At 39.2% G+C, this 22938-nt stretch overlaps 1 long non-coding RNA gene across 2 annotated transcripts in view; it reads right to left on the bottom strand.

Annotated features, from left to right (window-relative positions):
- Positions 1-22938, bottom strand: part of LOC138445210 (uncharacterized) — a 104280-nt gene that overhangs the window by 35080 nt on the left and 46262 nt on the right. Inside the window, exon 4 of one of the 2 annotated variants that reach the window (XR_011258751.1) lies at positions 22680-22899. The exons of the other annotated variant lie outside the window; for it this stretch is intronic. This is a non-coding gene — a long non-coding RNA (uncharacterized lncRNA). Of the gene's footprint in view, positions 1-22679; positions 22900-22938 lie in introns of those variants that run through there. 2 annotated transcript variants of the gene reach the window in all.

Genomic DNA, 22938 nt, shown 5'->3' with positions numbered 1-22938 from the left:
TTCCAATGAACACCCAGGACTGATCTCTTTTAGAATGGAATGGTTGGATCTCCTTGCAGTCCAAGGGACTCTCAAGAGTCTTCTCCAACACCACAGTTCAAAAGCATCGATTCTTCGGCACTCAGCTTTCTTCACAGTCCAACTCTCATATCCATACATGACCACTGGAAAAACCATAGCCTTGACTAGATGGACCTTTGTTGACAAAGTAATGTCTCTGCTTTTGAATATGCTATCTAAGTTGGTCATAACTTTTCTTCCAAGGAGTAAGCGTCTTTTAATTTCATGGCTGCAGTCACCATCTGCAGTGATTTTGGAGCCCCCCAAAATAAAGTCTGACACTGTTTCCACTGTTTCCCCATATATTTCCCATGAAGTGATGGGACCAGATGCCATGATCTTCGTTTTCTGAATGTTGAGCTTTAAGCCAACTTTTTCACTCTCCTCTTTCACTTTCATCAACAGGCTTTTCAGTTCCTCTCCACTTTCTGCCATAAGGGTGGTGTCATCTGCATATCTGAGGTGATTGATATTTCTCCCAGTAATCTTGACTCCAGCTTGTGTTTCTTCCAGTCCAGCATTTCTCATGATGTACTCTGCATATAAGTTAAATAAGTAGGGTGACAATATACAGCCTTGATGTACTCATTTTCCTATTTGAAACCAGTCTGTTGTTCCATGTCCAGTTCTAACTGTTGCTTCCTGACCTGCATATCGGTTTCTCAAGAGCCAAGTCAGGTGCTCTGATATTCCCATCTCTTTCAGAATTTTCCATAGTTTATTGTGATCCACACAGTCAAAGGCTTTGGGATAGTCAATAAAGCAGAAATACATGTTTTTCTGGAATTCTCTTGCTTTTTCCATGATACAGCTCATTAGCATATGAAGTTGCCCAGCCTATAAAAACTAACCACACCACGTTTCCACACCACTAACCACACAGCCACACTTGGCCTCTGGGATGCCCCACACTCTGTGTGTTGAGTGTGCTTCTCTTTCAATCTGAATAAATCTACTTCCTACCTACCATCCCCAAGAAAAAGAAATGCAAAAAGGCAGAATGGCTGTCTGAGGAGGCCTTATAAATAGCTGAGAAAAGAAGAGAAGTGAGAGGCAAAGGGAAAAAAGGAAAGATATACCCATTTGAATGCAGAGTTCCAAAGAATAGCAAGGAGAGATAAGAAAGCATTCCTCAGTGATGAATGCAAAGAAATAGAGGAAAATAATAGAATGGGAAAGACTAGAGGATCTGTTTAAGAAAATTAAAGATACCAAGGGAACTTTTCATGCAAAGATGGGCACAATAAAGGACAGAAATGGTATGGACCTAATGGAAGCAGAAGATATTAAGGAGAGGTGGCAAGAATACACAGAAGAAGTATACAAAAAAGATATTAATTAATGACTCAGATAACCATGATGGTGTGATCACTCACTTAGAGCCAGACATCCTGGAATGTGAAGTCAAGTGGGCCTTAAGAAGGATCACTAGGAACAAAGCTAGTGGAGGTGATGGAATTCCAGCTGAGCTATTTCAAATCCTAAAAGATGATGCTGTAAAAGTGCTGCACTCAATATGCCAGCAAATTTGGAAAACTCAGCAGTGGCCACAGGACTGGAAAAGGTCAGTTTTCATTCCAATCCCAGAGAAAGGCAATGCCAAAGAATGATCAAACTACTGCACAATTGCACTCTTCTCACACACTAGCAAAGTAATGCTCAAAATTCTCCAGGCCAGGCTTCAGCAATATGTGAACCATGAACTTCTAGATGTTCAAGCTGGATTTAGAAAAGGCAGAGGAACCAGAGGAACCAAATTTCCAACATCCTTTGTATCATAGAAAAAGCTAGAGAGTTCCAGAAAGTCATCTATTTCTGCTTTATTGACTACGCCAAAGCCTTTGACTATGTGGATCACAGAAAACTGTGGAAAATTCTTCAAGAGATGGTAATACCAGACCACCTGGCTTGCTTCCTGAGAAATCTGTATGCAGGTCAAGAAGCAGCAGTTAGAACTGGACATGGAACAACAGACTAGTTCCAAATCAGAAATGGGTATATTGTCAAGGCTGTATCTTGTTATCCTGCATATTTAACTTATATGCAAAGTATATTAAGCAAAATGCCAGGCAGGATGAAGCACAAGCTGGAATCAAGATTGCTGAGAGAAATATCAATAACCTCAGTTATGCAGATGACACCACCCTTATGGCAGAAATGAAGAAGAACTAAAGGACCTCTTGATGAAAGTGAAAGAGGAGAGTGAAAAAGTCAGCTTAAGGCTCAACATTTGGAAAACTAAGATCATGGCATCTGGTCCCATCACTTCACGGTAAATAGATGGGGAAACAATGGAAACAGTGAGAAGCTTTATTTTCTTGGGCTCCAAAATCACTGCAGATGCTGACAGCAGCCATGAAATTAAAAGACATTTGCTCCTTGGAAAGAATGCTATGACCAACCTAGACAGCATATTAAAAAGCAGAAATATTACTTTGCCCACAAAGGTCCATCTGGTTAAATCTATGGTTTTTCCAGTAGTCATGTATGGCTGTGAGAGTTGGACTATAAAGAAAGCTGAGAACTGAAGAATTGATACTTTCGAATTGGAGAAGACTCTTGAAAGTCCCTTGGGCTACAAGGAGATCCAACCAGTCCATCCTAAAGGAGATCAGTCCTGAATATTCACTGGAAGGACTGAAACTGAAACTCCAATCCTTTGGCCACCTGATGTGAAGAACTGACTCATTGGAAAAGACCCTGATGCTGGGAAATTTGAAGGCAGGAGAAAGGGATGACAAAGGATGAAATGGTTGGATGACATCACTGACTCAATGGACATGAGTTTGAGTAAACTCCGGGAGTTGATGATGGACAGGGAGGCCTGGCGTGCTGCAGTCCATGGGTCACAAAGAGTCAGACAGGACTGAGCGACTGAACTAAACTGAACCGAACTGAACATATCATTTTTTCTCTTACTGAATTCATTCTGTGATGAGACATCAAGACCCTGAACTTCATTAGGTCCTGAAACCAGGTACCAAGGGCTTTTGCTGGGTTCAAGTCCCAGGTATGTGGTTTCAAGTCCCAAGTAGGATTTTGGCTGGGTTCGAGTCCCAGCACATGTGTTCAAGTCCCAACCTGTGACAAACAGTTTCAATAACACGTAATAAGAAATAGTGCTTGTTTGCCTTTAGGACTTTCTATTCTATCTGTGAAGAAGCTGAGCAGACAAAAAGTTACAGTGTGGTGTAATATAGAGAAGGGGAGTCCCTCAGACAGACTCAGTGTATCAGCAGAGGTTTTGCAGAGATTCTGATGCTTGTGTTAATTTGGAAGTACTAATGGGAGTTGGTGAGACTAAGGATGTGTATATAGAAGGTATAAGATGCTTCAGTAAGAGAGAGCAGTAAATTCTAAGCATCAGAGATAAGAGAGCAAATGTGTAATAAACAGTTAACATGGGTTCTAAAACAGGTAGAGACAGTAGCTGAAGCTGCATGATAAAGACCCTACATGTCTTGGAAAAGTTTTTGGAATTTAAAGGTATTAGGGGCTGCTTAAGGATTTTAAGTACAGAATCATTGTGTTACTTTACATTTTTATATATACCCTAGTCAGCTAACAATTATTCTTTCTTCCTCTGCAGAATCTCTGCTTAATCCTCCTTTGTTTTGTACTATAGGACCTTATCTCCCTGGCTGTGGATTGTTGGCTAAACTTCAGATACAGGCACTAATCAGGTTAGCTCCATCAGATTCTGTGTCTTTTGAGTTGGATCTGAGGACCACCCAAAAGTAGAGATGGGAATCTTAACTTGGGATCCATGGAATTACATATTCTGTTAAGAGAATTTGGAAGCAGAGAGGTAAACATGGAGCAATTATCAAGAGAAAAGTTGAGCCTGGAGACAAAGTGAAACTCCTCTCCTGAAATTGTTGTTGCTGTTCAGTAGCTCAGTTGTGCCCATCTATTTGTGACCCCATGGACTCCTGCATACCAGGACTCCGGTTCCTTCACTATCTCCAGGAGTTTGCTCAAACTCATGTCCATTGAGTCGATGATGTTATCCAACCGTCTTATCCCGTCTCCCCCTTTTCCTCCTGCCTTCGATCTTTCCAAGGATATTTCTAGTCTTAGCTCCTATCAAAACCTGAATTGTGTGAAATCAATGACCAGTCCAAGTTCGAGGCATGAAACAGGACCCTCAAAGCTAGTGCACTGGGGCAACCCTGAGGGATGAGATAGGGAGGGAGGTGGGGGTGGTTCACAGGGGGGACACATGTACACCCATGGCTGATTCATGTCAATGTGTGGCAAAACCACTACAATATTGTAATTAGCCTCCAATTAAAATAAATAAATTAAAAGAAACAAAAACTTGAACGCTTTCCTAGTTTTGAGTCCTGGTGGCTCAGAGGTTAAAGCATCTGCCTCTAACACAGGAGACCTGGGTTCAAACCCTGGGTCAGGAAGATCCCCTGGAGAAGGAAATGGCAACCCATTCCAGTATTCTTGCCTGGAGAATCCCATGGACAGAGGAGCCTGGTTGGCTACAGTCCATGCGGTCGCAAAGAGTCGGACACGACTGAGCAACTTAACTTAACTTAGACAGCATGCATTCTTATCTCAGTTTGGATTCCTAGATGCAGACCTTAAAATATAGAGTCATGAGACAAGTATTTTAGAAGCATTCCCAGGAAAATAAGAAAGTAGAATAAATGGGATCAGGGAACAAAAGGAGGTGCAGTGTTTAGACAAACCCAGTGGAGGGGGAGCTCAGGCTCAACACCTCAGGGCAGTCCTGCAGGCAGTGTTGGTCATCCCCCTGGAGTTTGCACAGTCAGAGGTGCAGGGAGCCCCAGATGTTCCTACCACTGTGTCTGTCAGTCATTTGCTGAGAACTGAACTGGGGCCTCCCTTGATGGTCCAGTGATTAAGACTCTGAGCTTCTAATCTGGGTTCCATCCCCGACCAGGGAATTAAGATCCCACATGCCACATGATATGGCCAAAAAAAGAGGAAAAGGAAGAAGAACCCTCCCTGAGAAGACCCCACTGTTGAGAGAATTCTAGTTTTCTGTGCCTATGGCTGAGAGAAGCTTCTAGGTCTGGCTGTTGAGAGCACGGGCCCACCAGGACCCCCTGGTGGGTGACAGGTACTGACCCAAGGAGGCATGGGCAAGAGAACTGACACTAGTGGCTACAATCCTTGAAGTTAATTCCTCTTTTTAATTTTTTTCAGTGAGCCTAAGTTCATTTTACATAACCTTCAACCCAGAAGTCTGAAATAACACCATGGTATTAGGTTGTATTTTACAGCAAGAATTCCAGCTTCAGATAATGGACTAAGAGATGCCAAATTTTGAGATAAACCAGTTACAAACTATTGAAATAATCCATTAGTCATTTTATTTTGCATTATTTCATTTCATGTTATTCATTCATTCAAAAATAGTTACTAAATGTCTGTGTTACCAATTGATGGGGATGCAGCAATGATTAAGGTTGATAGATTCAGCAGTTCTTTTGTCTAATAAAGACAATGAGACAAATTAACAGAAAATTATAATTGAGTGTGATAAGAAATGAGTGCTTTAGGGAAACATTTGAAGGCACTCAGTGGAAGGGAAACTTCCTTGGAGAAAGAGATGCGAAAATTGGACCCAAAGAGGGGAGAGATAATAAGGCCTAGGAAACCATAATATCAATGAGTAGAAGTGAATTTGTCTGGAAGTTATTTAAGAGGTAGAAGTAATAGGCCATGAAGTAATATTCACGAGCATGAAAGATTTTCTACTTGGTTGGCTAAAGATAACCATTAACTGGGGCAAAAAGTAAAAAAAAAAAAAGTAGATTTGGGAGTCAACACTGAAGTTTGTCTTGGCAATGTTAAATGGGAAATATTGTGACATGTAAAAATGGACTTGTGATCTTTTTTGGAAGTCTAAGGCATAAGAATGGACATCTTACAGAGAATTTTAAACTTAAAACCATGACCTGACTTTGAAGGAAAGTTTGATTAGAAAGACTGACATAACCAACAAACTTTACGAATTAACTGGACTTAATCCCAACACTTTTAGATTCTCCTTGCCTTTCATTTCCCTTGGTTAGATTTATTTTTTAAAAGCCAGAGTCAGTTATGACTGTAATTTATTAGGAAAATTTCATGTGTCCATATTGCTTGTTGAAAGTTGTGTTTCTCAAGCCTTATTATCTGAATTTGCCTGTCTATATTGAGGGCAAAAGGAGAAGGGTGCAACAGAGGATGAGATGGTTGGATGGCATCACTGACTCAGTGGACATGAGTTTAAGCAGACTCTGCAAGATAGTAAAGGACAGGGAAGCCTGGTATGCTGCAGTTCAAGGAGTTGCAAAGAGTTGGACACAGCTTAGTGACTAAACAGCAACAATAATTTTGCTTAGCTATGTATCACCTATATCATCTTTAACAATAGTCTCTCCCCTCTCATTTCCATGCTATAATATCCATAAAACCATGTATTTAATGTGATAGTTATATTTTATAAAGCACAATGAAATAAATGCACAACTATCATATACTACGGTTATTCATGTATAACATCACATCTTTTCACACCAAGAGTGGTTTGTACATTATATTTTGGTAAATACTAGTTTAGATAATTAAACCTGTTAGAAGAGTGGACTCTGGGTCATCTCTAGATATGGTTTATCACACAGTTACTTCTCCAAAAGAAAAGGTAGGTTTTGCCAGTGGCTGAAATGTATGTGATAAGTCAGAGACTATGGTTTTTCCTTCTTTTTTTTTTCCTGAGATAGATTCAGAACCCACCTAGCAAGGGTTGGTTCATGCTCCCTATTGGTAGGTTCATGCTCCTTTCAAGCCTGTAGGGAGAATCTTTCCTTGCCTCTTCTTAGCTTCCAGTGGTGATCTTGGTGTCCTAGGCTTTGCAGAGTTTCTTTGGGGCTCAATTCACTGCTTTATTAAGGAAAAGAGAAAGCTGGAAACTGTTATGAGAGCATTCGTCTCCCCCTATACACTATCTGTGAGTCTGAAGGGAAGAGAAGTTCAGTTTAGAGCTTTGTGTTTATTGGACCATATTCCTTAGGTTGGCAATTTTATAAAAGAATCAAAGACCAGATGGTGTTATTAAAGAGAAATGAATGAACTAAAGCAAATAGACTTGAAGAGGAAGCCTATGAAAGAGTAAATATTCTAAAGTAGACAAGAATGAGATCTTTTCTCTGAACAGAAATGTCTAAAGCTGCTCACAAATGCCCTGGGTGACTGCAGTTAATGAAAGTGACTTCTCAAGAAGACATTTCTTAGACTTGAATTATGGGGATGAAATGCTTGACACATTTCTGAGGTTAGATAATTTGTGTATTAAATACCTACAGGGCTTCAGGCAGCCTGTCTGCAAAAGGGAGCAAATACAGGGGCACTTTGTGATGACCTCAGTGCCATTGGCCCAGAGACCATCTGCAGCAATGGACCAGCAGCCTGACTGGTCCACCCTGGCTTCAGAGCTTGCACAGGTATTTACCCATGACAGCACTGGTGTGTGCTAAGTCACTTCGGTCGTGTTCGACCCTTTGCAACTCTGTGGCCTGTAGCCTGTCAGGCTCCTCTGTCCATGATCCCATGGAGATGGTTCTCCAAACAAGAACATTGGAGGGGGTTGCCATTTCCTCCTCCAGGGGATCTTCCCGACCCAGGGATGGAATCTGAGTCTCTTATTTGGCGGGCACATTCTTTACCACTAGTGCAACCTGGGAAACCTCACAGCACTGGTACCCAGGCCTTTTTATCTAGCTTACTTAAGTCCTGTTTGGAACAAGATTAGAAAATACATTTAATAAACAAAAGTGCTGCTATAGATATTATCCTGTGACTCTATGCAAAGTCTCAAAGGCAACATCAAACGGTAACTAGGATATGACATGCTCTAGTTGTGAGGTTACTGAGTCTGTTTTGCTTTAGATTAACAGACTCTATTTAGAGGGAAAAAAAAAATGAGCAGGAAGTACAGAGAATCCCTCTACTCTCTCCATAGCTTTCCCTGTTATTAACATCTTACATTAGTGGGAGCACATTTGTTACACTTGATGAATCAATAGTAATATATTGGGCTTCCTGGTGCTCAGATGATAAAGAATCTGCCTGCAATGCAAGAGACCCAGATTTGATTTGATCTCCGGGTCGGGAAGATCCCCTGGAGAAAGGAATGGCTACTCACTCCAGTATTCTTGTCTGGAGAATTCCATGGACAGTGGAGCCTGGTGAACTGCACAGTTTATATTGGGATTCACTCTTTGTGTTTTATAGTTTGACAGGTTTTGATAATGTTATGTATCCATCATTACCATATTATGCAAAATAGTTTTACTACTCTAAAAATCTCCTGTGTTGTACCTATGCAACCTGCCCACTTTCCCCTGGTCTCCATAGTCCTGTTTTTTTCTAGAATGTCATATAGTTGGGATCATACAGTAAGTAGCCTTTTCATATGAACTTGTTTTACATAGCAATGTGCATTTCAGTTTCCTCCAAGTCTTTTCGTGACTTAATCACTCATTTCTTTTTATCACTGAATACTATCTTATTGTCTGGATGTACCACGGGTTATTTATTGATTCATCTATTGAAGGGTATCTTGATTGCTTCCAAGTTTTGGTGATTGTAAATAAAGCTTTTTATAAACATCCATGTGCAGGTTTTTATGTGAACATGCTGTCCTTTCTTTTCAGTTTTACTGAGATTGTAATTGGCATACAGCATATGTGTAAGTTTTAAGGGTGCTGCATAATGACTTGACTTATACAAGACTGTGAAATGTCCCGCAGTATGTTTGGTTAGTAACCATCAACTAATATTGATATTCATTTGCTTACTCCCGCATGATTGCTGGAGTATATGTAGTAAGACAGCATTTAGCTTTGTAAGATGTACCCAACAGTCTTTCAAAGTGGCTTGTATCACTTTAAGTTCATTTTTAAACTTCCTCCTTGGTCGTCACTGTGTCTCTCCTCATCCTTTCATTTGTTTCCTTGGTGATCAGGGCTCTCCACGTGAGCTTCACCAAGCTGATCTGTACCCAGCACCCCACCCCAGCTCCTTTCCAAAAGCACATGTGGGTCTCATCTCTTTATATTTCTGATCTCAGCTAGGAAAACAAATAATAGCAATGAGCATTCAGGTAGCACTTACTGTTTATGACAAACATTGATATAAAATTTTCCTTTTAATTTTCAAAAACATTCTCTAATAAGGGCTCATTTTCCCCAATTTGAAGATGGAGAATCTAAGATATAATTAAAATTCATGTATCTAGTCAGTGGTAGAAATGGACTGGACGTTGCTCAACCACTTAAAAATCTCTTCTGTAATAAAGAAGAGTGTAGTTTAAATAAGCATATAAATAAATCAGATAATTCTTTCAGTTGAAATTGGAAGTTTAATTGCTAACTTGGCTGTCATATTACTCCTCCAGAAAACACAGCCTTTTAAAAATTTGTATTTCTAATAGCATAACCCAAAGGAACAAGTAATGGTGGTTATTTTACTCATTAAAGGATGCTTCACTGACACAGTTGGTCAAATATGCAATCAGTCAAACAGTATCTGCCTTTTAAAAAAGGTTTTACTTCTCTCTTGATATAGCAAAGAAGTAGTAATGATCTTTTCTGAAATTAGAGAAAGTTGTTAAGGAAGAAATGGTTTGTAAGGAGTGAATAGACTTCCCAACATTTTATACGTTGTTTGCTGAGCTTTAAAAGGAAAATTTTTAAATGTAGAAGTTACTCTTGCACATAAAAATCCTATATAAATGTTTAAATAATTTTCTATTTCTAATAAAAGCATGCACTAGAAGTAAAAACTGAAATTGAGGTCAATTTTTGAAACAGAAAAAGGTTACGAATCCTCTCATATAACTTGGCATTATGTTTTAATTAAATGTATTCTATTAACATTCCCTGATCATTCCTCTTGTTTCCTTTGAATATCTGCCAGTCATCCAAGTGGTTTCTGGCCATTGTGTAAACCTCAATATATTACTCCCAAGGGATGCACTGTTTGGAAATTGTGAGCTGCATTCACCTGTCTTTCTAGGATCCCCTCATCAAACCCTATTCCTAAGATAGCAGTGAAACGAGATATTCAGATCTCTATTCGTTTCCTAAGCCACTAAAACAAGGTGCCATACACTGAGTGGCTTAAAACAACAAAAACTTATTGTCTAGTTTCAGTGGCTAGAAGTCTGAAATCAAAGTGTTGGTAGGTTCATGCTCCATTCAAACCCGAAGGGTAGAATGCTTCCTTGCCTCTTCCTAGCTTCTGGTGGATTCCTGGTGATCTTTGGTGTTCCTTAGCTTGAAGCTGCACAGCTCTAATGTCTGCTTTTGTGCTCCCATGATATTCTCCTTGTGGCGTCTCTCTGTCCTCATGCAGTCATTTTTATATAAATACACCAGTCATATTGGATTGGGGGCCAGGCTACTCCTGTATGACCTCATGTTAGCCAATTGTATCTATATCAACCTATTTCCAAATAAGGTCACATTCTGACATTCTGGATGTTAAGAGTTCAACATATCTTTTGTGGGGGGCGGAGTGTGAGAGAAAATTTACAACAGCGCACTCTTCTTTGTTTCTGGGAATAGCAACTTTCTTCTGGGGAAGAAAAAAAAAAACAAAACACTTTTTACCCATTTCAGTTATCTAGTTCTAGTGAATGCATTCCGCTAGTTGACACAGAGGTTAGAATGTAATTAAATCTACACCTTTCAAAGTCCTTTCTTAGGAAAAGAAAAAACTAGATTCAGCTTCTCTTGGTCATAATAGGCATCTGAAACATGGAACATGTTTCCAGACTCACAGAAGATGTCAATCTTGGAGGATTAAATCAACAAGCAGAGAATGGCAGAGACGAGAGAGCTCCTTTGGATGCAAAGACATGAACTCTATTCTTGCTGTAGTTAGTTGGAGAAGTTGGTTTTCTTTTATTTGCAAAACAAAATTAACAGAACAATAAAACCCATAAAATCACCAAGGGACATCTACCTACTGGAGTTGGGTAGAAGTTGCCACCATGCCACTCTGAAGATCATCTTTACAATGCAGACTCAAGAAATTGTTCAAGGTAAAGTAGATGTCACATGGAATAAATCAAGCTGGTTTTCTGCATTTATCCATAATTCACAAATTTTGGACTCATAATGCTAGTGAGTCCAAAATTCACGGATTTTAAGGGTTATGGTTTTTCCAGTAGTGATGTATGGATGTGAGAGTTGGACTGTGAAGAAAGCTGAGCGCTGAAGAATTGATGCTTTTGAACTGTAGTGTTGGAGAAGACTCTTGAGAGTCCCTTGGACTGCAAGGAGATCCAACCAGTCCATTCTAAAGGAGATCAGTCCTGGGTGTTCTTTGGAAGGAATGATGCTAAAGCTGAAACTCTAGTACTTTGGCCACCTCATGCGAAGAGTTGACTCATTGGAAAAGACCCTGATGCTGGGAGGGATTGGGGGCAGGAGGAAAAGGTGACAATAGAAGATGAGATGGCTGGATGGCATCACTGACTCAATGAACATAAGTCTGAGTGAACTCCAGGAGTTGGTGATGGACAGGGAGGCCTGGTGTGCTGCAATTCATGGGGTCACAAAGAGTCGGACACGACTGAGCAACTGAACTGAACTGAACTGAACTGAATTTTGATTCAGACACTGGGTCGCTTCATATATCAAGTCATTTACTTATTTGCCCTTTGCCTCGTATCTGTGTTGATACAATAGGAATAAATAGTAATTGCTGAGTCTAGAGGTATGATTTAATTTGTGTTAAATATGTTTTCAGAGTTAATGCAATTCTTTTTCTTTCTATAGTATTTTATACATATTACTTAAAATAGTATAGAAATTTTTAAAGAAGACATACCATTTAGATTTCTGTTTATATTTTAAAATAATGTCAATTCAAAACTGTAAGACCATGAGGACTGAAGAAAGTTATTAGAATGAAAAAAGTTTAATAATGAACTCATAGAATTTATTGTAGTTTGACATATCCTTTCTGTTTCTTTTAAAACATATTTTGAGGCTTTGTTATAAGAAGCATACATATTTAGAATTATATCTTTCTGTTGCACAAGCACTTTTATCATTATAACTGGTTTTCTTTAATAATTCAATGTAGAATGCTATAATCTTTAGTGTAACCAGCAAAAGAAGAATCTAGTATAAATTATTAACTTTGCCACTTCTTGAAAAATCTAATCTTAGATCATTTAACTTAGTTTTTCAGAAGAATAAGGTACTAAGATGGCCATGTAAGCCCCTTTTATGATCCAGAAGGGCAATCTCAGTAGCATGAGATAAATCTTATTTCTATGAAAGAGAAGCTTGATTGTTGAAAGAAAAAGGAAAATAAACTGTTTGTTTCCTATTACCTTGTTATTTATACAGTAGAGCATATTAATACACATTATATTGGATTGGCTAGAAAATTCGCTAGAGTTTTTTTCTGTAAGATCTGATGGAAAGACTGAATGAATTTTTTTGCCAACCCAATGCATATACATAATACATAAACATATAGATTTAATACATATACATATGTAATATACTATATTGTAAATAATAGGATAATTTGGAACAAAATGTGGCATAATAGAAGTTACTTGATTAATCAAAAAAGAAGAGACACAGGGAGAGAAAAGTTAACATGGATTAGGCAGGACATTAAAAAAATAGTAATATTACAAATCTCAAATAGCTTCAGCAATAATATTAAAAAGAAATGAACTGAGTACTCCAAGTAGAAGACTACAAATGATAGTTATGTGGCACTTATAAGATAGTCAACTTAAATATGAGGATCCAGAATGATAGAAAATAAAATGGAAGAAGAAATAGGCAACTGCTAATCAAAAGAACATGGAACAACAGACTGGTTCCAAATAGGAAAAGGAGTATGTCAAGGCTGTATATTGTCACCCTGCTTATTTAACTTATATGCAGAGTATATCATGAGAGATGCTGGGCTGGAAGAAGCACAAGCTGGAATCAAGATTGCCAGGAGAAATATCAATAACCTCAGATATGCAGATGACACCACCCTTATGGCAGAAAGTGAAGAGGAACTAAAAAGCCTCTGATGAAAGTGAAAGAAGAGAGTGAAAAAGTTGGCTTAAAGCTCAACATTTCAGAAAACTAAGATCATGATATCTTGTCCCATCCCTTCATGGCAAATAGATGGGGAAACAGTGGAAACGGTGTCAGACTTTATTTTTTGGGGCTCCAAAATCACTGCAGATGATCATTGCAGCCATGAAATTAAAAGACGCTTACTCCTTGGAAGAAAAGTTATGACCAACCTAGAGAGCATATTCAAAAGCAGAGACATTACTTTATCAATAAAGGTCTGTCTAGTCAAGGCTATGGTTTTTGCATTGGTCATGTATGGATGTGAGAGTTGGACTGTGAAGAAAGCTAAACACTGAATAATTGATGCTTTTGAACTGTGGTGTTGGAGAAGACTCTTGGGAGTCCCTTGGACTGCAGGGAGATCCAGCTAGTCCATCCTAAAGGAGATCAGTCCTGGGTGTTCAGTGGAAGGACTGATGCTGAAGCTGAAACTCCAGTACTTTGGCCATCTGATGTGAAGAGCTGACTCATTGGAAAAGACTCTGATGCTGGGAGGGATTGGGGGCAGGAGGAGAAGGGGACGACAGAGGATGAGATGGCTGGATGGCATCACTGACTCAATGAGCCTGAGTTTGAGTAAACTCTGGGAGTTGGTGATGGACAGGGTGGCCTGGCATGTTGCGATTCATGGGATCGCAAAGAGTTGGACACGACTGAGCGGCTGAACTGAACTGAACTGAACTGAATCAAAAGAAAGCGCTGATATAGTCAATTATACTTAAGGTATGAAGCATTATTAGAAGAAGGCTTACTTTCCATCAGAGAAGCATAATGCTTTTTTTTAAAATTAATTTTTATTAGACTATAGTTGCTTTACAATGTTGTGTTAATTTCTACTATATAGACAAGTGAGTCAGCTATATGAATCAATAAATCCCCTCTTTTTTCGGATTTCCTTCCCATTTAGGTTACCAATGAGTTCCCTGTGCTATACAGTTCAGTTCAGTTGCTCAGTCGTGTCCGACTCTTTGTGACCCCATGAACTGCAGCACGCCAGGCCTCCCTGTCTATCACCAAGTCGTGGAGTTTACCCAAACTCATGTCCATTGAGTTGGTGATGCCATCCAGCCATCTCATCCTCTGTTGTCCCCTTCTCCTCCTGCCCTCAATCTTTCCCAATATTAGGGTCTTTTCAAATGAGTCAGCTCTTCACATCAGGTGGCCAAAATATTGGAGTTTCAGCTTCAACGTCAATCCTTCCAACGAACACCCAGGACCGATCTCATTTAGGATGGACTGGTTGGATCTCCTTGCATTCCAAGGGACTCTCAAGAGTCTTCTCCAACACCACAGTTCAAAAGCATCAATTTTCTGTGTTTAGCTTTCTTCACAGTCCAACTCTCACATCCATACATGGCCACTGGAAAAACAGTAGCCATGACTAGACAGACCTTTGTTGACAAAGTAATGTCTCTCCTTTTTAATATGCTGTCTAGGTTGGTCATAACTTTCCTTCCAAGGAGTAAGTATCTTTTAATTTCATGGCCGCAGTCACCATCTGCAGTGATTTTGGAGCCCCCAAAAATAAAGTCAGCCACTGTTTTCCGCTGCTACACAGTAGGTTCTCATGGATTATCTATTTTATGCACAGTAGTGTCTGTGTGTCAATCCCAATCCCAATTCATCCCATCCTCCTTCCTCTCCTGAGAAGCATAAAGCTTTAAAGAGAATATGAGAAACTGAACCAAAATGAGGACTCGATGAAGTGAAAAGTAGATATTAGACAATATTTTAAAAAGTAGATAATCCATGTTAGGTAACAAAAATAATAAGGGTAGAATTAAAGTTCATACTGGGTTAAAGAATTTACTATAGTTTACTAAAGAATTAAAGAGAAAAATTGTGCAGAAAAAGAAATGAGTGAGACAGAGGACAGATTTTAAGTGTTCTCATAACTAAAAGGAAAGAGAAATTATATAAAAAAATAATGAGGGAGGGTAATGAATAAAGGCGCTTACTCCTTGAGAGAAAAGTTATGACCAACCTAGACAGCATATTGACAAACAGAGACATTGATGCTTTTGATGCCCAAGAATTGATGCTTTTGAGCTGTGGTGTTGGAGAAAACTCTTGAGAGTCCCTTGGACTGCAAGGACATGCAACCAGTCCATTCAGAAGGAGATCAACCCTGGGATTTCTTTGGAAGGAATGATGCTAAAGCTGAAACTCCAGTACTTTGGCCACCTCATGCAAAGAGTTGACTCATTGGAAAAGACTCTGATGCTGGGAGGGATTAGGGGCAGGAGGAGAAGGGGACGACAGAGGATGAGATGGCCAGATGGCATCACGGACTCGATGGACGTGAGTCTAAGTGAACTCCGGGAGTTGGTGATGGACAGGGAGTCCTGGCGTGCTGCGATTCATGGGATCGCAAAGAGTCAGACAGGACTGAACGACTGAACTGAACTGATATTTATATATAAAATAAACTTTGCTGTTAATATTTGGAGTAAATCCGTAGAGTACTATTAGACAAGGATGCACTTTTACTAATTAGTGACTGGACTGAACTGAACTGAACTGAACTGAATGAATACAGGAGGCTTAATAACTATCTAACTTTTGAGTAACTTTCATTTCTGAAGTAGAAATAAAAATGAAACAGAAGCAAAACAGATATTAAGAAAAATACTTTTGATCTGTGTTCCAAGTAAAATTACTGTAAAGAATCTAGTTCTAGAAGGGAACTGGCAACATTTTTTAAACTAAAGTTGGAACAATGTGTTCTAATTAGACTGAAGGTGAAACTTAAAAGCTCCCAGCGGATTAAGATTAAGCTATGTGCCTTCCCAATTATCTTTGAACATTTCTTTGCACAGTTAAGGCACTTTTAGGGATTTGTCAAGATAAGGAGATACTGTAATCCTTTCTGTAAATAGAATCAGATGGCTGTTGGACAAAAGCAGGTAGAGAAGAGACCAATGAAAGTGTTATGTGACTAACTGTGCTCTTTAGAACACTGGAGCATGTTTCCCAGTCTCCTTTGGAGGCCACTGCTAGAAATCGTCCAGTCCATCAGGAGTTCTGTGTATGCCTAGCAGAGTTGTAAGAACCCCATCATGGGATTCTGGAACACTTCAAGAATGTCCCTCTTCACTGCAGCATATGTAGTTTGTAGGAATCAAGACATGGATTTCTGGGATCAAAACACAGTTGAATTCCAGCTCTACTGTTATAGTTTCATGGGATTCCAAATTCATGGCATCACATTTCTGTAGATTTCCAGCACTTTAAAGTGACTGAGTTTTAGCTTAAATGGCACCGAGGTAAAAAGATACATTGTAGTTGTTAATTTTCTCCAGTACCTGGGCAATGACAACTGGGTGGCTTGTGCTATGAACAGGATTCCAGCTGTAAGTGACATCCCTGTGGTACAAATGAGTCGTGGAGTTGAGAATTTCTGAGCTAATCCAGCAGTAAACACTAAGGATGATTCATAGATATACAGAAGCACACTGAAGAATTCTGGATACACTTGGGGGACAAGAATCCTGTGAAAGATTATAACAATTGTGATCAAATATTTTGAGCATGGTGCCATTGAAATTGTGTTAATAGGACCATAGCTATAAGCATAAGGTGATAAAATCTCTTCTCAGATTATAGAAAGTTACAAGAAAAACAACAACAACAGAACAACCTTCTAGAAGCATCTAAGAAAGTGTATCAGTTAGGATCCAGTTGCAAGAAACTGAACACATCCTGGCTATGTTAAGTAAAAGAGAATATAATAGAAGAATTATTGTTGTAAGGTCTTTAGGGAGTATCTTGGTTAGCCTTTTTAAGTTAAAAACTCCCTGAACGACATCACTGAACTGGCCAGAAATGGAGCACATCTTAATTAGGAAGGGGAAGAATCAGTTGGTCACCATTTGAAATCTTCTAGATTCAAAGAAAGTCTTCCCAGGTGGCTCCCTGGTAACAGATTCTCCTGCCGTGCCGAAGACGCAGAAGACGCCACAGGTTCGATCCCTGGAAGACCGCCTGGAAGAGGGCATGGCAACCCACTCCAGTATTCTTGCCTTGGAGAATCCCACAGGCATTTGAGCCTGTCAGGCTGTAGTTCATCGGGTCGCATGGAGTCAGACACAACTGAATCGATTGAGCATGCGAGCACACAGACTTCAAGAAAAACAAGTATCTTATGATCTCACTTATATCTGAAATCTAATAAAACAAAATAATAATAACGAAAAAATGAAAACATGCTCATAGATACAGATAACAAATGGGTGGTTGCCAGAAGGGAGGTGGATGGAGGAGCAAATGGTGAAGGAGATTGAGAAGTACAAATAAATTATAGAAATAAGTCACAGTGATGTAATATATAGCATAAGGAATATGGACAGAAATATTGCAATAACAACTTTGTATGGAGACAAATGGTTACTAGACTTACCACATCATTTAAAAATGTATATAAATGTCAGATCCCTATGTAGTAAACATGAAACTAACATACAATTACACTTCAATTAAAAAATAGCATACTGCCGTAATTGTAATGAAGGGCTTAGAAAGCTGCCACACTGCTGTTAAACACTCATGTAGCTGGTGACTGGATCCTTGAATGTTGCTACAAGGAAACCCAGTGCATTTGGGTTTTGGAGGCATCTTCCTTCTATTTTGGCTATTTCTATGGCCAAGCACAGCTGGCCAAGCACAGCTTACTTCCTCTGTCTAGGTACCACGTGCCTGCATCTAAGTGGTAAAATGTAGCTCAAATCCAGGTTCCTAGCTGCAGAGAAATTAGGAAAATGCAAATTGTGATTTGTATCTTTTGCAGTATAGGCAGAGGCACTGAAAGAGGTACTGAAGAAGGCTGTGATAGGTTTCGAGTATCATCTGCCATAGCAGGGTAATAGCAGTCAAAATCAGGTTCTTTTGCACAACAAAATGTTGGTCAACAAAAGAGATTCCCTAATAGGACTTCAAAAGGACAAAGTGGTAACCCTCCAGTTATATTTAATACCATTGTCTTAAATGTGTCTTACAACGCATTCTTAAATATGCAAGGACTTGCACAATGTCACACTGTTCTTAAAAATACCTAAAGATTAAATTTGGTCAAATGTATGATAAGTTGAAATGAAAATCTTAAGAATGGAGCAATATTGGTATAAATGGATTTGTGGATTATTTATGGGTTATTTGTTAACTGATTGAAATCCCAGTCCCAAGGATCCAGTTGGGTCATATGTTGCCAGGTGAATTCTGTAGCTCAGGGTGGAATTTGGACCTCTATGTTTTCTTCAGTTGCTTTGTTTCTGCTTCTGCCCTTTGATAATCATAGGAAAAGCCTTTATTTCTGTTTATCCCACAGTATGGATGCAAGGTGCTTAAAACCTCAAGACTGTCCTTCTGTACTTGCCCTTGTTAACCGTGTCTAAACTATCTATGAAATTGAGCAGTTGAACACAGTGCTTTTGCCTCTATCCGCAAAAGCCGAACTGCACAAAGAGAAATCATTTTTAGTGCCAAGGAATTTCAGTCATCTTTTTTCTGGATCGTTAAAGCCCTTATGGAAAGACCTGAGTCTTTGTGGGCTGTGTTTTAGATTGTAAAAGAAAATTAATAAACCAGCCTCGATAGATATTATCTGTCATCAAGACTCTATGTTATCCCATCTCTTCTATCTGTGAATATTTGCCCCAGAATCTATGCCTGCAATGTCATCAGCATCATGCACAGCAAAAAGGCACAAAAATAAACTAATGTAAAATAATACCTTTAGAAGGGTGATGAGAAAATTAACTAATGTAAAATAATCCCTTTAGAAGGGTGGTGAGTATGGTGATTATTTTTCTTCTATTTTTGTGCTCATACGTTTCCATTGATGAGATTTTAAAATAAATAATTATTTAAATTTAAAAAGACATTATACTCTTTTACTAAAGTATTACTAATTTTATTTTTTCTATCACTCTATCTAAAAGGCTGGATATTTATTCATATGCCTTAAAAAAGATGGTTGTGAATATAAGAAGTGTATACTTTTCTATATTTTAAATCTTTGTCAATAAGTATGCATTAACTTTCTAAATTACAACAATATCTTTAAAAGCCCATTGAACTGTTCTATAAATGAGTATGATGAAAGTCTTGACTCAAAGCAACACAAAAAGACCCTTAATTTCGGAACTGGGCTTTTTCTTGCTGAATTAGAGGGTGAACCTGTGATTTTTAGCTTCACAGTGTTCAAGCCTGGCGGGCTACAGTCCATGGGGTCGCAAAGACTCAGACACTACTGAGCACCTAGGCCACAGCAGCAGGGCTCACCACTTGGCATTCAGTATGAATAACATTTCTGGAAAATAGAGTATGGAAACGATTTGTTTAAACAGTCTGTTGCTGTTGTTTAGTTGCTCACTCGTGTCCAGCTCTTTTGCGACCCCATGGACTGTAGCCCACGAGGCTCCTGTGTCCATGGGATGTTCCAGGCAAGAACACTGGAGTGGGTTTCCATTTCCTCCTGCGGGGGATCTTCTCAACCCAGGGATGGAACTCTCTCGAAGAGTTTCCTACAGTACAGGCAGATTTTTTACCATTGAGCCTCAGTCTGCATTTCTTTTCTATTCTGCCTGAGGTCAAAGGACTTGATTCAGCTTCAACCTTTCTATTCAGTCAGTTGTATTTCAATTTGAATCTGAATGACAGAACAAAGGCTCTTGTAGAAGAGAAGTGAATTCAGGACTTTGAATGCTCATTTTTGTTGCCAGAATCTTAAAAGTCAATCACAGATTCTCTACAGATTTATGAAACATAATTGCAGAACACACATAAACACAAATATACGCAGAGACATATGTAAATAATCTTACATATACACATATCATATTTTAAAAGTGAATACTAAGAAACACAGTGGGACTCTTGGGTGGAATATATATGTGTCTTATAAAAACCAGTAACATCAAGTAGAGTCATAAAAAGCTTTCATAAATGTTTGCATAAAGTTAGGTACAGAGTCTTTCACTTTTTTTTTTTTTCCCAAGAAAGATACACAGGAACAGGATTGGGCCTGTTAAAAATGTGAAATGGATGGATTTTCTTCAACTGTTTCATACTTTCCTGTTAGCTACTCTTTGTTATTGACTCCTAGCTCTTTCCGAGAAGTTGTTTCTGTACCTTCTTCCTCAAAACTTGCTCATTACTAACTGTAATGTTAGAAATTATATGGTAACTTAGCTCCTACTAAATTACAGGTGACTTAGAAATATCAAATTCAAACTACCCAACACATGTGAAATTTTAAAAGGGGTTTATACAGTACTCTTGCCTGGAAAATCCCATGGACGGAGGAGCCTGGTGGGCTGCTGTCCATGGGGTCACGAAGAGTCAGACACGACTGAGCAACTTCACTTTCATGTTTCACTTTCATGCATTGGAGAAGGAAATGGCAACCCACTCCAGTGTTCTTGCCTGGAGAATCCCAGGGACGGGGGAGCCTGGTGGGCTGCTGTCTATGGGGTCGCACAGAGTCGGACACAACTGAAGCGACTTAGCAGCAGCAGCATAGTGCATAGGAGAAAAGAAAAATATCAACAGTAAGGAAATATAGATTCAAGAGTTCTACATTTATAATTTGATCGTTTCATCTGTTATCTTTTTGAATTTAAGTCCCTGAAACTCTTTGAGCTTTGACTCTTCCTTTCATCAAATGGAGATAGTGACACATATTTTGAAGGTTGATGCTGACTGTTAAGAATCTGTATGATTTTTCACATGATTGTGTCAAATAGTAGGTACTTCATAAATACTTCTTCACTCACTGCTGAGTCACCAAGTCCACAGGACTAGAATCCTAAGGCTAACAGGTCTGATGTTACTCATAACCTACAGAGAAGAATATTCGGGGCTTTTAATCTGGTGAGAATGACTGGCTACAGGCATTGGTGGATAGAGTAAATAGCCTTTGGGAAGCTCCTCTGGGCTTTGTTCTATAACTCAATATTTATGTCCATTGAAGTGATCTAATTACCCTATCTAGTTAAGCAATCTTTTACGTTTCATGCTTATTTATATCCTAAAATCATTTCTCATGGAAGACAAAACTGGGATGTGAGGATAGTGTAATAGTGTTACCAGGATTGTTTATGGATAGCTATCCAGTTTAGTTACTCCCAGGCTTGGTAATCTCTCGAGTGTATCATTCTGACCAGCGATGATGTTTGGGTGCTGCGGAACACAGCTGATGAACACACTTGGTAAACCTCCCTGTTGCTGAACTCAGCCAAAAAGCTGCACATGAGCCTAAACAGATGTTTCTGTTGTTTAGGCCGATGAAGTTTATAGAGTGCATGTTTATCTTTCAAAAGAGAATGTGGAGAGTTCATTCAGTCTTGAGATCCAATCTTTCCGGAGGTTGGACTGCCTAGAAAAGTTGGAACAGAAACTGGATGAGCACATGAAGTCATGTGGGGGTGGTCAGAAAACAGAGCCCTTTACCAGTTGGTAGAAAGGAGAGAGGACACATGGGAACTGATTTGGCCTACAAATGGGTGATGTTTTACAAGACAGAACCTAGACAATAGTTTGCGTTTTAATACATGTAACATCTTCATTATAATGCATTCGTTAAAAAATGTGCTGTCTGGCAATTGAGTACATATGAAATAAACACAAAGTATCACAACTTTCTGCAGATATTTCATATGATTAAAGTTATCTATGCAAAGAGGACTAAAGCATCAAAAAATGAAATTTTAGCATATCATATATGTGAGTCATCCCTGTTTTAAAGTGTTGGCCACAGAAGAAGATTATAGTTGTTCAATTCAGCATTTGTCTTCTAACGGTTTAGTAAAGGAGACAGATGTGAAAGTAGTCAGTTGTAATGCAGTGCTATAAAATATATATAAGCTCTACCCTGAAACATTTATCTTGTTGTTGCCAAATATCAGATCACTTTCCTATTTTAGAGGGATGTGCATGTAAGAGGAGGGGGACCTTGTTCCTCATTATAAAGATTGAGGAGAGTAGACAGTATTCCTCTGAATATTCTCAGTGAAGACTGTGGGTATATCACTCAAGAATGATTAAAAGCCAAGGCTAGTGTAATAGGTGTGTGACGTGTGCCTAGAAGGGTCTGGCAATTGGTTTAATGCTCTTCTCTCACTGTCTTAAAATTCTTAATAATTTTTGGATGAAGGACCTCACATTTTCATTCTGTGCTGGGTTCCACAAATTGTACAGCTCGTCCCTGCCAGGAACACCTTTCACCCAAGAGAGTGAACAGAGTCATGTAGGAAGCTGGGAAGAGCTTATGGCACCTGGAAATGAGCTGTAGATTCAGGATGCAACAGGAAATGTCTAGAAGTGGTAGAGTTCAGAGTTCTAGAAGTGTTCCTGGTGGGTTGGTGGGGCTGGTGGTAATAGCAGGTGTCAAGAGACAGCTTTCTCATGAAACCATTCTGGAGAAGGGTTTGAACTCTACCTTGACAATTAGCAACACCACGCATACCACACATTTTTATTCTTCCTGTTGAGTATCTGGTCTTTCATAAGTAACCTCCTAAAGCTGCTATAGCAAATACCCACAAACTGGGTGACTTAAACAGTAGAAAGCAATTATCTCCAAATTCCACAGGCCAGACGTCTGAAATCACGGTGTTACAAGACTGGTTCCTTCTGAAGCTTCTGAAGGTACCAGCCTCTCTCCTTGGTTCCCAGTGGTTGTTGGGAGGCCCTGGACTTCCTTGGCATGTTCCTAGGGAGACACATCACTTAAGTCTCTCTCTTTGCCATC

This window comes from Ovis canadensis, chromosome 8 (genome assembly GCF_042477335.2).
Source record: "Ovis canadensis isolate MfBH-ARS-UI-01 breed Bighorn chromosome 8, ARS-UI_OviCan_v2, whole genome shotgun sequence".
Classification (NCBI taxonomy): Eukaryota; Metazoa; Chordata; class Mammalia; order Artiodactyla; family Bovidae; genus Ovis; species Ovis canadensis.
Note: the sequence above shows the minus strand (reverse complement) of the source record. Positions and strands in the feature narration are given on the sequence as shown.